The following is an 18,230-nucleotide window of genomic DNA, read 5'->3' on the forward strand; positions in this document are numbered from 1 at the left end:
TATTTTTAACACAGTATTGATTTAACACAGTAATATCAGTACATTTAACGCAGACCTATGTGCATCTTTTTCTTCCTTTGTGATTTATCTCCTTCCTAATGAATTTATTTATTATAAACGGTACTATTGCAAAAACAAACCTCTTGTACGTTTATCAATGCAGATATGGGTGTTTGTCCACCCTTTGGGTCGCAGACGAATAGCTGTACATATCATGTACCTTCCACTGTAAACTATCCTCTTCAATACTGCACTACAGGTTCCCCCGCTATCCAAAATGGAAAGTTCCTATGAAATCTTTCATAAGCTGAAATGGCCTACAGCAAAGAAGCCATAACCTTAGGACACATCTTCCTAATGGATGCACAGAAAAGATCGAGATAAAGCACAAATGCATCACTGATAACCACAAACAGTTCAGAGCTCTGGTGGCCTGATGCTGAGATGCTGAGTGTGGGTCCCTAGGAAGGAATTTGGGGGCCCACTCTCACTGCTCTGCGTGCACCGTGCCTCTGTAACAGCTCACTGCAAAACAAATGGTGAACAGTACTTTAGCTTTTTGACTGTTTTTCATATCCTCTTCATATTTCTTTTGGTTAGCAAAATCAGGTACTAATGTAGGTCTTTTGTAATAGCAAAGTGGCATAATAGGACTTTTTTAAAGGCGGGGATACCTGTATACATTAAATTGATTGCAGATTTTGGTAATGTGCTCCAATTTCACTACTACTGTGGCTAGTCTTTAAAAAAAAAGAAAGAAAAACTTGCACTCTGAATTCAGGAATGTCTCTTATTTGTAATATCAATTCCCCTTGTGCCTTGGACTTTGTTTTTTTCCATTTCACCTCCAAAATTACATTGAAAACATCTGCTAAGGACTTATTTAAACAGCTAGTTAATGCTTTATAAAGCTCAGAGGTGCGCCCATCTGTTCCAGGAGCATTTTATTTTCTCAAGAGCTCTATCTTATTTTCTACCTGTCTGACAGCTGGTTGTGCCTCAAACTTCTTAATTTCTCTTTCTGTCAGTCGTATAGAACCTCACATTGAAGTTTGTAACTGATTTCTCCTCGTCTTGCTATGCTCTGCACAAATCTAAGAACAGGCAAGTTATTTCTTTCTTTCTTAAAGTCTTACTTAAGTCTTTTCATTCTGTTTAATTTTCAGAGCCGAAATGTCTTTCCTTGAATCTTTATAGCCAAAGAGAAGTCAGGATGTAGTTCTGAAGGATTTCATCTCCAGCATCTTGTTCCTTGTGTCTCTCCACACTCCACCCCAGTGTACAGGACCGAATGCCAACCCTCACTTCTGCTCCTCAGGGAAAATTGACATATCCTTTACTGGAGAATATGGCCAATTGCAGTATCACTTTACTCTTCCCTCCTTGGATGATTTCAATCTCAGTGGTGAAGCAGGAACCAATCCTCCATATCTCCTGACTGAGGAAAACCCATTTCCAGATCATCAACTGGTCCCACAGAAACCTCTCTCTAGGCTGAGGTGACAGAGGCTCTCTCTTCCCCTTTCTGGGTGGGTGCGCAGACTCAAGACATAGCAACTACCATCTCTGCTCAACCTCTTCCCTATGTTTTTCTCTCTTCCCGTAAGTGAGAGGGCTCAGGAGATACAGAACCAATTCTCAGAAATCTCTTTTGTAGACTGTACATGTGGGGATCTGTTTCATATTCTTTGGGGTATCTGATACCCAAATAATATATTGGCACCTCATATCTATCATATTGAAAGAGATATGATGAGTCCTGATTTAACTTCCCGTTACAGTTCCCTAATTGCATGATTCTGTAATATGACAGCAATTCAGATGTAGTAATTTGTGTTCTGCACTTATTACAGAAAATCAGATGGCATCCTGTAGCTATTTACCCCTTACATACTCAAATATTAATTCACCCCATTGACTGACTGCTTTTTGTTTATTTGTTTGTTTTGGAGGGGATCGCTCACCAAGAGCTAACAACCCCCTACGTCCCATTCTAGATCACAATATTGTTACCCAGGATCTTTATATTGCCTTCCCATGGTGCTCTGTGCTGCTTCCCAGGACTCTGGAATATTCTTTGCCCCATATGCCCATTGGTATTTTCCCCCTAATAATAAGAATGTTGTCATTGTCATTGTAGTTGTTGTTGCTTTTGTATGTGAGGAACCTAAGAATTAAATTCCCATTTACACTGATTTTTTTTTCTGATGTAAGAATCCTGATTACCTCAACACTCTGTGTGCATGTCATCTTCTATTCTCCTGATTTTCGTGAATATACTCTAAGAGGCAGCTACACACTTAGTCTCTTTCTTTTGCCTTTTCCAGTGGAGGGGCTCCTGGAAGGAAGAGGTGCCTCACATTTCACACTGGTTTACACGTGAGAGAAGTTTAGTTTGGGCTGAAATTGGGGATTTAAGAAAAGCCTTATCTGACTCAAGATTGCCTGAGAACCAGTTACGTCCCTGGGTGTCTGATTCTTTCTCGAAATAGAGCTCTTGTGTCTCAGAAACCAAACATATTAATAGTTTTCCATTTGGTCCTCAACCAAAGAAAATACTGTCAGTTCCCGTGAGTCAAATACAAGACTATCTGTGCCAGCCCATTAAAAGAAAAGCCATTCAACTGATAACAGTAGATACATCCAGAGTGAAAATTAAAAAAAAAAAAAATAATAATGCAGTGTTACTTTGTATTAATTTAGGCATGGGCATTTTTGTTTATCATGAAGGAAAAAGAAGACTACGCCCCTGCTGTGGTATGCACATGCACAACGGGAGCCATATTTTCTCCATGAACTAGTGTGCCGAGAAAGCTAGTTGAAAAGCAAGGGCTAGTAACAGAACTCGAAAGTTATGCTGACACTCTTCCTGTACTCTGGGGAGATTCTTGCTCAGTGGGTTGGGAATGTTGCAGTTTGTCCCTGCTTTTGATGATCCATACAATTTTAGGCAGGTGTTACTTTGTGGCCCACAGTTATTTCAGCTGTGAGGTAAATGGTCACAATAGGACTGTTGGATACTTTGTTAGTGAAATGGAGTTGTTGTTGAGCAAGGTACCTTCAGGAAATGCCTGCAAGTAAGCTTAGCTGCTGGAAGTGAAGCAAGTCTATGTTTTGTGTTTTTACCATGAGTGGCCATCTCTAGAAAGGATTGTGAAAACAGGAGCTGCATGCTTTTCTTGATTATCCTCCCTTATTTACCTTTGGAGCCTTTTGTTTTTCTGGTTCTCAGTCAACTTGGAGATTTGTTTAATTTCTCCTATCAGTTAAAGAACCAGTGGAGAGCAATATCCTTTGAATGTTAGCCAATACCAATCTTGGATAGCCCTCGAAATACCATTAAAGTTTTATTGTCAGCTCTTGCTAAAGAGCTAAATCCCAAGATAGGAATTTCCAGTGATAGAACTGCAGTTACAAGTGGTAGAAGAAACACTTCCAGTTGTCTCAAACTCAGAGTCAATCACTTATTCCATCTACGATTAAGGGAGTCTTGGATCCAAGAATATATTGAAAGATGGTAATGGTTTTACAGGCAAGCCCCGACAAACTCAGGAATATCCCTGTTGTCAAAATTAAAAACAGAGATTCTAATTTGCTTCATGGGTTCATGGGTCATCCTGGTTGGAATCTTTCCTGGAGATCTTTTAGACTTCTATGTTATGTCCTGTTTTCCTGGCAAAGCATGATGTACATTTCCTTACTGCCTTTTGAAGCTCTAGAGCATCTGGAAACTTTTCCTCTCCCTTTCACGGATTCCTTTGAAGAAACTTAGTAGCAGTACCAAGGGCATTTATTTTCCTGCAGAGCAGATGGGGATAGACAAGAGCAGAATGAACTTTCTCATATTTTCCAGTGAAAGTCAAGTATTTCCATTCTACTTACTCCTTGTACTCTAAGCCATCATTTCTCATAAGAGATGTTTTTTATAATACCCAAAACAAAGCAAAAAAACAAAATTTATTATGCATAAAGAATACGTATTACAAGATTATTTCTCCTAACTTTGAGAATCACTAAGGCTTTTCCCGTGAGATAATGTGGATAGTCCCCTGACTGTGTAGTGACTGTGCCTCATCTTCTTTACCCAGCTCAGCCCCCACCTTCTCTAAGCTCCACAACCCAGAGTGGTCACTTTCTAATACCCCTTACTCTATCAAATACCTGGCACTTAATCATGTGCTGGTTTATGTTCCTTTCCGTTTTACGTTGTATTAAATACACATTGTAACTTTACGGCATTTCTACAGAGACTTATTTTTCTGGTCAAACTGAAAGTCTGACAACTATGGTGCTTCTGTCCTCTACTTGACTGTAAACCTTGGATCCATCACATATGCATATGTAGGTTCTGGTGGTTATTTTCTTTAGCATCCCCAATAATCATTATCATTAGTATTAACAAAACGAAACATGGTTGCTAAAAGGGAGAATTTGAGGTGCATCCAGCATTCCAACAGTGAAGACATGATTACTGGTACCCAATGTGGACATGGGTCATGGATGGAATACAACATGGCCCCATGGTAACCATTGTTTGGGACCTGATATGGGACAACTGCAAATAGCAACATCCAAAGAAACACTTTAAGGACACCTGGAGCACACCTTAAAATAGTAAAATACATAACTGGTATTGAATGCTAGACATAAACAATTAGAAACAATAACAGTATTTTTTGAAAAGAGCTCATAAAACCCCCCAAAATAAATCACTTCTCCTTGCTCAAGTCCAATCAAATTTACATGCATACATGTGTAAATGGGAACCAGTTATATATTATTATTTAACCCCACATGTAAATGTAAAGTCAGTCAAATAATAAGGAAAATTGTATGTTTACATATCATTTATTATCCATTGTCCATGGAGGATAAGAAATCTGTGTTGCCCTCTCTCATTCTCAACTTAATATTTGGTTCTCTTAAATATCATCCTAAGAGGTTTTTATAATATCAAAAGCAAGTCCGGAGACTAATTTTCATTGTGCATTAAGAATGTGTTAGGCACATATTATATAATTTCAACTTTCATTTTATCTTTGAAACCATAGTTTGTGATTAGTTACTGTTACCTCCATTATTTTCAGAAGATAAAAGCAAAGCCCAGTGAGGCTAAATAATTTCTCTATAGCTGAAGTTAGAAAGTCCTGGGACCAGAGTTCAATGCTAGGTCTGCAAACTCCAGAATCCATTATTTCCCATTACACCAACAAAAAACACTTTGGGGAAATCACAAGGTTTCACAATGTCAGACTTAACAAAGATATTTTTAAGGTGCAGAATATTCATTAATGGAAGCAATAGTCTTCAGTTAAATAAAGAAATTGATATGTCAATAACAGTATTTTTCTAAGCCCTGATGAACATTAACTGGTCTGGTAGTATTTCATATCCTTTTCTCTCCCCACCCTTGTTGCCTCACCCAGGCTGTAGAAACCTATCCAACTTTCTGCTCATGTTTGTTCCACTGGGACCCTCATTAGTCCTGGCCCTGCTCATCATATGCCTTGTGGATCTGTTTTATATTAAAGGTATAATTCTTAAACACAGAACAGAATTATTGTGTGAAGAAACTGAACTGGAGAGATTGCAGACTCAGAGAAACTAGGCACCATCATAGGTGAGGGTGAGGCAATGGGTTGCAAAAAGGATTTTGAGGGAAAGCCTTGGTAACAGTGCATAGGACACAGGACTGGTGTCCGAGATACAGAGCCCAGGGCTCCGAAGAGTCCTGTACTTGACTTAATGCTCTGTTGCTGACATCTCGAAATTCTTAAAATTTTATCTTTGAACTTGTGTTTTATAAGAGAAGTTCAATGGGATGATGGAGCATGAATGTGAGCCCAGGAAACACACATAATGTGTGTGTCCACTGTTCCTTGCTGCCCCGTTCAAGAATAGTGTTTGTGATGCCCCATGAGCACAGAACTCCAGTGGCCCCAGATATGTGGTAGTTTAACAAGACTCAAAGTGAGTGCGAGGAATGCATAGTTAGCCTTATCAATGACAATCCTAGGGACTGCAGTTTCTGTTTAAGTCAGAACTTTTCAAATGCAGAAAAAGGGCAATTGCATTCTAAGAAACATGAGCACCAAGGAACCCTATTATGTCCTTTCTTATTCCTATTTCTTTCCTGTCTTAGCCAAACCATCTACAATGAAAAAGAAAGAAAGGGAAAGATAAGGCAATTCATTGTTATTTTTCTTTTCAGTCCTAACTTACTCACCAGGAAGCTAAAGGTAGAGAATGTTGGTAGAATGTGTGTATATCAAGAAGTGAAATGAAAACGATTTATTTTTCTTGTGTGCAGCATTTCCATTGTTTTGGTAAGAATGAAACATATATGCAAGTACAAGCTCTGAAACAAAAATTGTGTAATTTCAATGATTCTGCTTGAGTTAAATGCTCTTATATTTGCATTTAAAACTGGCATTGCACAATATAAAGATGAACAGTAAAAAAAAAATATTTTTTTTTGCTTAGAACTACTTTAAATAGCAACTAAAAACACTATGACAAATCAAGAGACAGAATGCAGAAGAAGAAGAAAACAAACAACCTATATTTTGGTAACTTTATGGCATTTTTCCTCCTTTTGGAACAGTAGGCCCACATTTTCATTTGGCACTGGGCCCTGCAATTTATGTAGCAGGTTCTGGTAGGATGTCTTCTCACCCTGAAGGTCTGTGGCCAGAATCCCCAGTGAAGGAAATTGATGGGTCCAATCTCTGGAAACATTGACCAGCCCCAGAGAAGAACTTCCATGGACATAGGAGTTTATTGATATACATTGGTTTCCCCCCACTCCCTAATCCCCCCCCCACCACTCACTCTAGCAAGAAACCTGTAAGGGTATGGGCCCTCCCACACATACTGGATTTCCCTTTTTATTTTTATTTTTTTTAAAGATTTTATTGGGGAAGGGGAACAGGACTTTATTGGGGAACAGTGTGTACTTCCAGGACTTTTTTCCAAGTCAAGTTGTTGTCCTTTCAATCTTAGTTGTGGAGGGTGCCGTTCAGCTCAAAGTTATTGTCCTTTCAGTCTTAGTTGTGGAGGGCGCAGCTCAGCTCCAGGTCCACTTGCCATTGTTAGGTGCAGGGGGCGCAGCCCACCATCCCTTGCGGGAGTCGAACCGGCAACCTTGTGGTTGAGAGGATGCATTCCAACCAACTGAGCCATCCGGAAGCTCAGCAGCTCAGCTCAAGGTGCCATGTTCAATCTTAGTTGCAGGGGGTGCTGCCCACCATCCTTTGCGGGACTTGAGGACTCGAACTGGCAACCTTGTGGTTGAGAGCCCACTGGCCCATGTGGGAATCGAACCGGCAGCCTTTGGAGTTAGGAGCGTGGAGCTCTAACCGCCTGAGCCACCGGGCCAGCCCCCCATTGGTTTTATGGGGTCACTTTATGAACAGACAGCCAAGGACCTGCAGACATCAGAGGAAAGCTTCTAGATGGAAAGAGAGCAGCCAGATAAACATCAGATCCCCAGGAAAAAAAGAGTGCATGAGGAAATTATCTGATATGATAATGCACTTGAAACAAACTACTAAAATTCTTATATAATAAAGCATTTGGAAAAAATATCAATTGGTATGTAGAAAACTATGCAACTCTAAAAACATGTGACAAAAATGGATGGCATAGAAGAAAGATTGTCAGAGTGTACTACATGGCCTTTCTCTAGATCTTATAATACGAACACTCTCTATGGGATGAAATCAAATTGTTCTATGACTGTGTTTGGAGGACTGGGTGAGGGGAAAGCAGAGTAGAGGGGCTCACTGCTTATCCAGCATAACAGGAAGTCAACAGATGATGCTTAACTCTGGTAAATCAAGGACTCACAGAGCACGGGTATTATTGAGGAACACGGAGATAAATTCCAGACGAAATAGACAAAGAAGTTAAAAGTAATGCCTCTCGGGAGCATGACTGGAGGGTGGGAGGGGCTGACAGAACCAGCAGGGGGCAGTTGTTTTTCTTCATCAATGTTTTACTTCCATTTAATTTTAAAACTCTGCACAGACATCACACTGATAAATCTTTACAGTGAAGGAAAATACTAGAAAATGAAAAGAATAAGATATTGGTTACCTTCCAGAATTTCCAGGAAGGCTGGGCAGCTATGCTTGTGCAGGAATAAATGAAGTGTCCTGGTGAGAACAACGCTGTCACCTCTGCCAGACAGTGCAAGCCCCGACCCAATGGGCACTGACTTCACGGCTGCAGTATCACAGGACATTATTGGCAGCAAACATTCTCCACTGTGCCTATGTCTTTCTATCATGGCCAGCAGGTGCACTGTCTTGGGTGGTAGCATCTGATTGGCTGGGACTAGGTTGTGTGTCCATAAACAGCAGCCAGTTTAGTGGAGGTGGCAGACAAATGGCTTTTTTTATGTAGGAGAAGAGGAGCTTTGCCTCCTGTAAAGATTCATACGGTGTCTCATTTCTAGGAAGGAGTTTCAGATGTTAGATAGTGGAAAAGAATATCGAGTGTACCCTATGGTCACTTCCTTAATAAAGGATAGATCACTTACAAATATTTTATTTTTCTTTGTCAGGCAAATTTTGAGGGAATCTTAAGTTGTTGAGAGCATAAGTATAGGAGAGGGTACATGATTATCTATCTATCCACCCATTCATCTATCTCTCTATCCATCCATCCCTCCATCCATCCACCCATCATCATCTTTTTTCTCTCTCCACCTGTCTATCATTTCCCTATCAGTAAATCTACCTATCTCACACTAGGTGCAAGTGTTGTCATTAGTAAAGCAATGAAATGACAGCAGATACTCTGAAAGAGTGTGTGTGTATGTGTCCAGTGGAGTGATTAGAAAGACAAATTCCAAGGGAAACCAGAGGATTCTGCAAATCAAAAACTTACAAACAAAAAAGAGATAAAGAAGATCACTATATCTGTTGCAGAAAAACGGCAAGGACCGAGAAACTCAAGCAGCATGTGGAGATCAGGAAGAACACAGCTTTATTACGCCGCGGGCTCAGCAGGATCCTTCCCAAAAGACTGAGCCCCTAGCAAGGTTTTGAGCAGGTTTTTATGGGTTGGGGACTTCCTTGAGTTGGGGAAGGGGTAGGTGTCATCTGGAGGGGGTTATGTGGAAGTGGGCTGGGGCTTAGGCTGGGGACTTCTCTCTCCGCTGGGGTCACCATTTCAGCTCAGTTCCACGTAACAGGGAACCATTTTAAGGTCAGTTTCCCCATCATATTCACAGAAGAAAAATATAACATCTCCCAGCAGAAAATGATGCCTTCTCCTACTTTTCCCTTCATTAGGGCTGTGAAGAGTGAGCAGCACCTTCCCAAAAAACTCTAGTAATGAAGCACAAAGCTTGGGATGCGCCATTGACTTGCCTGTAACTTCTGTAGGGAACGTATGTGACATTCAATACCAGACCCTAGGATGAGTAAGAGGGCTGTGCATCAAGGAACATACATAAGGAGAAGTCAATGCAAGAAAACCTGTCATTTCTTCAACCAAAACAGTTGGTAGTTTGGTAACAGAGGGGAGTTTCAGCTTTTACATGCCATTTGCTGAGTTGGCTTATTAAACATAAGTTCCTATTAACTAACTTCTAGTCTAGTGATATGGGGCTTTCATTAAGACACCAAGAGGGTTGACAGATGCATTTGTTGCATATTTTATGTATTCCTAAAAGGTTTGGCATTGTGAAGAGCCAGGCTGGGGAGCTATGCCAGCAAAATTGGTATTCCAGGAAAACAATCTGAAGAATGTGTTACAGGGTCTAGCCATGATTGTTCTAGATAATGAGTGTGTATTACATATTCACATATATTTACAGTGTATGTGTATATAGGCAAACACACATAGCAGTATTTTGAATTTGAGCAAGTGAAAAAAAAAATTCATCTCTCTACCTCTTACTAATTCTCCAAGTTGCTAGGTTTGTTGTGCTGTAGGATTTTCAATAAACCCCTCAGAGAATACTCCTCCACCTGGATCTAAAGTAATTCACATTTCCTCTAGTGTGAAACCAATTCACTGCAGGTAGAGACCTAAGTAATTACAAATATCAGACACAATTTTAGTAATTGCATTTCTCGTCTGAAATTGGTATTCATTGAAAATATAAGTTTATTTTCAATGAATATCAAGAGTTTGTTTGCATGAAGAACAAAAAACACTTGCAGATAAGCCGTTGAGCTGTGATCAGGTGAAAAAGTCAGTCTAATCTCTACAGCTAATGAAGCTGATGAAGGAAAATCATTAATTCAAATTTTTGGAGAAATATGTTCATGCTGGGCATAGAGGAAAAGAGGATTTAAACAGGTGGCCATGATATTTGGGACAAAAGCCCGATTGATTTTAAACGGCAATTCAGAGTAAAGAACAGAATGTTGATACTAGCAGTGTCTGGCAGGCAGCTCAGTGGAATATTCAGCTAGAATCAGGCTTCCTACCAACCGGATGAGGTTTATTTCCAAATTGGAAATCTGATGGAGAAAGGCAAGTAGCATGCACAGGTCATCACTTGAAGCTGGCCAAAAGAGTTCTTGACCATCATCCACTGTGTTCTGGTTCTGTACTGTCTACAGGTGATTTGGGGGTGACGTGGGGGATGGTGCTTGGAAAGAAAGGCAGGGAGATTTAAGATTACCTTAAAAGAATTAAGACATACTTCTTACCTTTAAATAAGTTAAACGGGAACATTCTGGGAAGGAAGGCATGTTTTAAGTCAAATAATCCAACTGGCTCTTCTGCCACTTTTTTTTTTTTTTTATATCTTGTTTGTCACCATTGTGTTCACGGGTCGAAGTTCTATTCTGTGAGTCAATACAGAAAAATCTAATCCTTCTTCTCCGTGATATCTCTTCAGGATTTTGAAGGCAGTGGTGTGTTGTGTAACTATCTCTTTTGAAGATCAGATATTTCTGTTTCCGTCAGGCATTCCTCCTCAGAAAATTTTAGCCCTTTCATCATCCTGTTATTCTCTGAATTCGTTCACTTATCAAATATTTAGTGTGCACTGACTTGTACGTCAGGCATGCCCATACCTACGGTACAGAAGTAAATAGATACCGTCCCTTCCATAAAAAGTTCTGGGGCTTGTGAGTGAGACAAATGAAAGAAATATACTGTGATAAGTGCTGTAATAAGGATATGCATTGGAGTATTATGGGAGAATCATTTGTCCTTTTTGTAAAGAAATAAGCAAAATGTTTCAGGTAGGGTTTGACTGGTATGGAGCAGAGAGGATTTCTCACATCTTAGAATTTTAAAAAATCTGTTTGTAAGTATACTTCTGTGCCCCTTTCCATACCTGGTGTTATTTAAGACTTTGATCTCTTTTTCTTTATGACATTTGTCAAAAATTTTTATCAATTCTTTTTTTTTTTTTTGAGAGGAGAAAGTCAGGCCTTTAATAATTGTAATAAAAAATAATAAAAAAGCTTACGAACAGCAATGCAACATTTTCTCCCACTCATTGATTCTTATTTTTATTAATATCTGCTTTTATTCTTATCAATTCCTTCTACTTTAAAAATATTTATTTTTTTCTAGGTTTTTGAGTTTATTAATTTTCAGCCCTCTTGATCTCTAGTGTATTTTATTGTCTATACATTTCCTTTGGCTGTTGCTTTAGCCACACTCTATGTATTTTGCTGGATGAAGTTCTTGTGGTTGCTCCATTATAAACAATTTATAAAGTGAGGTTTGTCTAATCTCAGAGTTCTCCCAGTGACTCTCCTCAGATCTTATGCAAAAGACCTTCACCAGATCCTGCTGTCCCCGCTAACAGTACACTTGGAGAAATTGCCCCCGCAGAGGGTCACTCTCCCTGCAGCATCCCCTTGTCCTCCACGGCCCTTTTGAAAGGAGCAGCAACATCCCCTCTAATTAGGGTGGACAAGGAAGGGAGCTGGCAAATGGGTATGTGTTTGTTAGCTACTGTTGCCAATATGAGAACTAGAGCTTGAGAAAGACCCCTTGCCAGAACAACTAGTTAAAACAAGAATAGGATTGCGTCTAGATTTCATCAGAATATTATGAGGTGCATCATTAAGCAAGGCAGGAGGCGGTTGGACTTGTGTAAATCGATTCTCCTCATTTAAAGCAGTGAAGTTCAGGGTGAGCACAGGTGAGCCTCCTAAAGCTTTTGTTTCACGTGGATGCCTGCCGGGGGCGGGGGGTGCCTAAAAAAGTGATAGAGCCCATTTGTTATTCTTTCTCTGTTCCCTTTTCTTCTTAAAATCACTTTTTCTTATCAACCTTCCTTCAGGACACCGTGATTTCACGTTCCCCACATCCGCTTCCCTATGGCAATTTGCCCTGAAGAAAGGATCTGGAAACTCCAGTATAAATGACTGATATTTAATATATTGCCTCACCTCAATTGACATTCATTTTAAAAGGAATGCAAATCTTAAGTAGAAGGAAAGCAGCATGTGTTCATAGACTTTTCATCCTTAATCATGTGAGGGACGATGTGGATCCAGTCAGAGATGCAGACTCCAACGAGGATGGGGGCTGAGCTGCTTTCTTTTTTTTTTTTTTTTTTTTTTTAATATTTTTATTAAAATACAGCTAACATGCAATATTATATTAGTTTCAGGGGTACATCATTGTTATACAACATTTATATACCTAAAGAAGTCATCACCATGATAAGTCCAACAACCATCCGACACCATACCACTATCACAATATTATTGACTATATTCCCTGTGCTGTGCATTACATCCTCATGAGTTATTTGTTTTATACCTGGAAGTTTGGACCTCTTATTCCCCTACGTCTTTCTCCCCCTTTTTAATTACAGTTAACATTCAATGTTATTTTATATTAATTTCAGGTGTACAGCATAGTAGTTAGACATGTGTATAATTTAAAAATGATCCCCCTGACTAGTCTAGTACCCACCTGGCACTATACATAGTTATTACCATATAATTGACTATAGTCCCTATGCTTTACTTTTCATCCCCATGACTATTTTGTAACTACCAATTTGTACTTTTTAATCCCTTCACCTTTTCACCCTGCCCCCAACCCCTTCTCATTTATCACCCCAACAAATGTAGTACCCATCTGACATCATACATAGTTATTACAATATTATTGACTATATTCCTTATGCTGTACCCTACATCTCCATGACTACCATGTAACAACAAATTTGTACTTCTTAATCCCTTCCCCTTTTTCCACCCATCTCCAATTCCCTCCCATCTGGCAACCATCAAAATGTTTTCTGTGTCTATGAGTTTGTTTCTGTTTTGTTTGTTAATTTTGTTCTTTAGATTTCACATATAAACTAAATCACATTGCATCTGTCTTTCTCTGTCTGACACTCCACTCGGCACAATGCCCTTCAGGTCCATCCATGTTATTGCAGGTGGCAAGAACCTATTCCCTTCCCTGGCTGAGCAATATTCCATTATATACAGAAGATGCCAAAAAAAAATGTATACACATTTTAAGAAAGGAAAAACTGTATTAAAATTGTAACACTCTCTCTCGCTCTCTCTCAATATATATATATATATATATATATATATATATATACATATATAGATAGATAGATATAGATATAGATATATATATAGATATATATCAATAACAACAGATGAATACAAGTCATGTGTATACCGTTTTCCCCAAAAAATAAGACCCAGATGGACAATCAGCTCTAATGTGTCTTTTGGAGCAAAAATTAATATAAGACCCCATCTTATTTTACTATAAGTATATTTATATTTATATTTTACTATAAGTATATTTACTTATATTATATATAAGTATATGGTATATTATACTATACCATATTATAATGGTATGATATATGATATGATATGATATATGATATAATACTGGGTCTTATATTAATTTTTGCTCCAAAAGACGCATTAGAGCTGATTGTCCGGCTAGGTCTTATTTTTGGGGCAACATGGTACATTGTTTTGGAACCCCGGTATATGTATCACCTCCTTTTAATCCATTCTCCAGTGGACACCCAGGCTGCCTCCCCATCTTGGAGGCATTACACCATTGTAAACAATGCTGCAATGAATATATGGATACACATGTCTCCTTGAAGTAGCGTTTGGGTTTCTTTAGATAAAAACCCAGAAGTGGGATTACTGGGTCCTGTTTTGTCTCTTGTTATAGCCTTTGTTTTAAAGTCTATTTTGTCTGGTATAAGTATTGCTATGCCATCTTAAAAATATATTTTTTTGTTTCCATTTTCATGAAGTATCTTTTTTCATTCCTTTACTTTGTGTGTGTCTTTCAATCTAAAGTGATTCTCTTACAGGCAGCATATCTAAGCTTTTTTTTTTTCTTATCCATTCAGCCCTCCTATGTCTTTTTTTGGGGGGTGTACCCCACTCAGTGGGATTTGCCCCCGTAGGCTCTGGTGCCTATTGAGACCACCTTTTGGGTGTACCACTTGTGGTGCTAATTGGGTGATACTCTGCTGTCTGAGCCAACCTCCAAGTATGTTGGTTCTGAGGCCTCTTGGGAGGGGATCCTGGGCAGGCCCAGGTCACCCACTACTTGTGACCAGCCGGGGACTACCTGGTGGAGCTACAAAGCGATCTTAGGTTGTTCACCGCCTATGCTAATCCTGGAGGCACATGGAAGGTGCCACACTGTGAACCAAGGTCTTCTGCCACCATTACCGGGCATGGGGTAGCTCCGCAAAATGCCAGGACACCCTAAGCCCTGCTGCCACCTGCTGGCTCCCTTAAGGCTCAGCCACTGATAAAACCTCATGCGGTGTTTGAGTTACGTGAGGCAGGGTGTCAGGGAGTCCCTAGAGTGGGAAGGGTTGTGGTCACCAGGTTAATGTGGATTCTGGTTTGCTGCCAGGGCTGAGCCTGGAGCTACTCAGCAAAAGTGTCACAGCACAGTGAGGCCAGTCGCCTGGGGCCCAAGGACTCTGATAGTTTTCCAAGAAACAGTGCAATGCAGGAGGGCCTGGCTGCTCAGGGAGAAAGTGCCTCTGGTGTTGGAAGAGTTGGGTGTGGTGGGGTCCCGGTGAGTCAGCAGGGTGGAGGTGTGGAGCTCACCAGGCCAATCAGATTGAAATTTGGCCGGAAGCATAGGGGGCGGGCTCAACACAGGAAAGATGGCTCCTGCCTGCCAGCTGGATGGGAGAACCACCCCACAGAGGAAAAATGGCGACTATCCTTCCACACCTCTTCTGAAGCCACACACCTCAGTCTGCTCCCCATATCCCTCTGACATCCCCCAAGTCACTGACCCTCTGCTGGAGCCCAAGGTGAGTGCCTGAGTGAATGAGTCTGTGCCCGGGCCCTTTAAGAGGACGTCTGGGTTTCCTACCACCTTCCGTCCCACCCAGAGGGTCAGAATCCCCACTGTTTTTCACAGCCACATGTTGTGGGATCTCCTCTACCAAGCACCAGTACTCTGGGTTGGGGAGGCTACTTTATGGCTAGGGTTTCCCACTCCTCTGAGGAAACCCCTCCACCCTGCTGAGATATCCCTCCTGATTCTCAACCACCACAGAGAGGTTTGCATCCTGTTCCGTGTCTCTGCCCCTCCTGCCATTCTGGATGCGGCCTCTTCTTCATATCCTGAGTTATAAATCTTCTGTTCAGCTAGACTTCAGGTGGTTCTCCAGGTTGATTGTTCTATAATTTAGTTGTAATTCTAACGTGTTCATGGAAGGACGTAGGCACAGTATTTATCTACTCCACCGTCTTGGCTCTCTTTCGGCTAATATCTTAAATGAGTGAAGAGGGCTGGATGTATGTAAAGCAGTGGTTCTCAGCTAGGGACCTTTGTCCCCCAAGAGACATTTGACAATGTCTGGAGACCACTTTGATTGTCCTAACTGGGGTGGAGGGTACTACTGGCATCTAGTTAGTAGAGGCCAGGGATGCAGCTAAACAGCCTACAATGTCCTATACAGGACAGCTCCCCTGACAACCAAGGATTATCCGACCCAAAGTACCAATAGTTTTGAGGTTGAGGAACCCTGTTGTAGAGTGGCATATACAGTAAGTCTTCACTTGACGTCATTAATAGATTCTTGGAAATTTTGACTTTTAAGTGAAACCTATTTTACCCTAGGCTAAGTGACAGAAACAAGATCTAAGTTCCTAGGGCATATTTCTGCTCACAGAAATCACCAAACTTCTAAATAAAGACCCCAAATACTTCCAATATTAAACATTGACATAAATGTGAGCTATACATACATTTAAGAAGGGTGAATAAAAACAAGTCAGACAATAATTCTCTAATCCACTTATTCCAGTTCAGGGTCCTGGTGGGCAGAGCCTCTCCTGGCAGCTCAGGGCACCAGGCCGGACTCACCCTGGACAGCACACCTTTCATTTGCAGGTTGCACTCACAGAAACACCCACGCTCCCTCAGAATCGGAAAATGTAGACATGCGAATTTACTTAATTGCACATCTTTGCGATGTGGGAAGAAACAAGAGTCCACAGAGAAAACCCATGCAGACATGGGGAAAATGTGCACACTCCCCAGAGACGGTGGCCCTGGCCATAAATAGATTTTTTTCTTTCTCATCAATGTTATAACAAGAAGATGTTGAACAAAACAAGTTATTTGAGGGAGGACCTGCTATATTTGCTAATGACACTGGCCCCGTGTTGGAATGACAGCAGGGAGAGCTTCAGGATGCCAGCTGGAGACCACCTTCCCTGAATAAAGGGGTTCCCACTGCTCAGCAATCAAGGGTTATTGTCCCACAGTCCAGTGCAGACAGATTTTCTGACTTCCTTGGAAAATTAAAAAAATGCAGATTTTTACGTGAAATTACATTTTATCGACGAAAATACATTCAACCTAAGAGAAAGCTTGTAAGGTTTTATTTGAGCCAAACTGACAAAAATTGCCGGGAAGCAAAATCTCAATGGATTGAGAAAATGCTCCGGAAAATGGCAGTTTGCAGCTTATTTTATATGTAGACTCAAAGGAGTAGGGTTAGATAAAATCCACTGGTGGTAGATTAAGGGGGTGGGAGAAAGCAAAGCAGGGAAATCTGTGGGATTGGATAAAACTAAATTGGAGAGAAAGGTACTTTTTTCCCATCGGTGGTAAAGGACAGTTAATAGTTCACTTTTTATAGCACATAGAGATGGTAATCAGGGGACAAGAATAATAACGAGGGATTCTATAGTTTCCTGCTCTGGTCCAGAAAAAGGGATTACTGACATTCCAAGAGTATGTTATCCTAGATGCAAAAAGACAATAGACAGTCTCATTTAAGGTAGAGATTGACCTTTGTGAAGGAAGCTACAGACTGAAGATGCGACTTCCCACCATGGCCCACTTTAGTTATGTTCACGCCATCCTATGTGGTTATTCTCAGTCTCCTGAGCTTGTCAGGTTTAACATGTGGCCTCTTTTCCATCCACAGTTTTAAAATACCAGTAATGAATCGAAATGAACTAGTTGAGAGAGCCACACAAGATGACTGTGGATGGAAAAGAGGCTGGACTTGGCTTCTGGGTGGCTACTTACGAGCTCTGAGCTGGACAGTCCTGTCCTGGCAGCGTAGTTGTGGGTTGTAAATCCAGGGCTGCAAGGTAGGAGGACAAGGTTCTGCTTACCAGTCATACTGTCTGCAAGAAGCATGACTACTCTGAGGCAGGCGATACAGTGCTTTGCCGAAAATAAGACCTAGCCGGACAATCAGCTCTAATGCATCTTTTGGAGCAAAAATTAATATAAGACCCGGTCTTATTTTACTGTTTTACTTATCTTTACTATAAGACAGGGTCTTTATAATAAGACCGGGTCTTTAATATAATATAATATAATATAATATAATATAATATAATATAATATAAATATGTAATATAATACCGGGTATAATATAATATAAAAGACTAGGTATCATACAATATAATATAATATAATACTGGGTCTAATGTAATATAATATAATATAATACCACGTCTTATATTAATTTTTGCTCCAAAAGACACATGAGAGCTGATTGTTTGGCTAGGTCTTATTTTTGGGGAAACACGGTAGAAGAGGTCCGTTTCAGCTGCGAGTTTGTGTGGGGAAGTACTGCTGCTCTAAAATTGCTGTAGCACTATTTCATATAGCTTCCCTGGACAATTTTACCTTTTCCTCTTGTAAAAGTGTCTTGGATTCAGTATGCACATTTCAGATTCTGGACTTTTCTCTTACTAATTCAAATACTTCCCCGACAGAGCTGGTGAAAAGATAAAATAAGA

Source organism: Rhinolophus sinicus, linkage group LG06 (genome assembly GCF_036562045.2).
Source record: "Rhinolophus sinicus isolate RSC01 linkage group LG06, ASM3656204v1, whole genome shotgun sequence".
In the NCBI taxonomy this organism is placed as follows: Eukaryota; Metazoa; Chordata; class Mammalia; order Chiroptera; family Rhinolophidae; genus Rhinolophus; species Rhinolophus sinicus.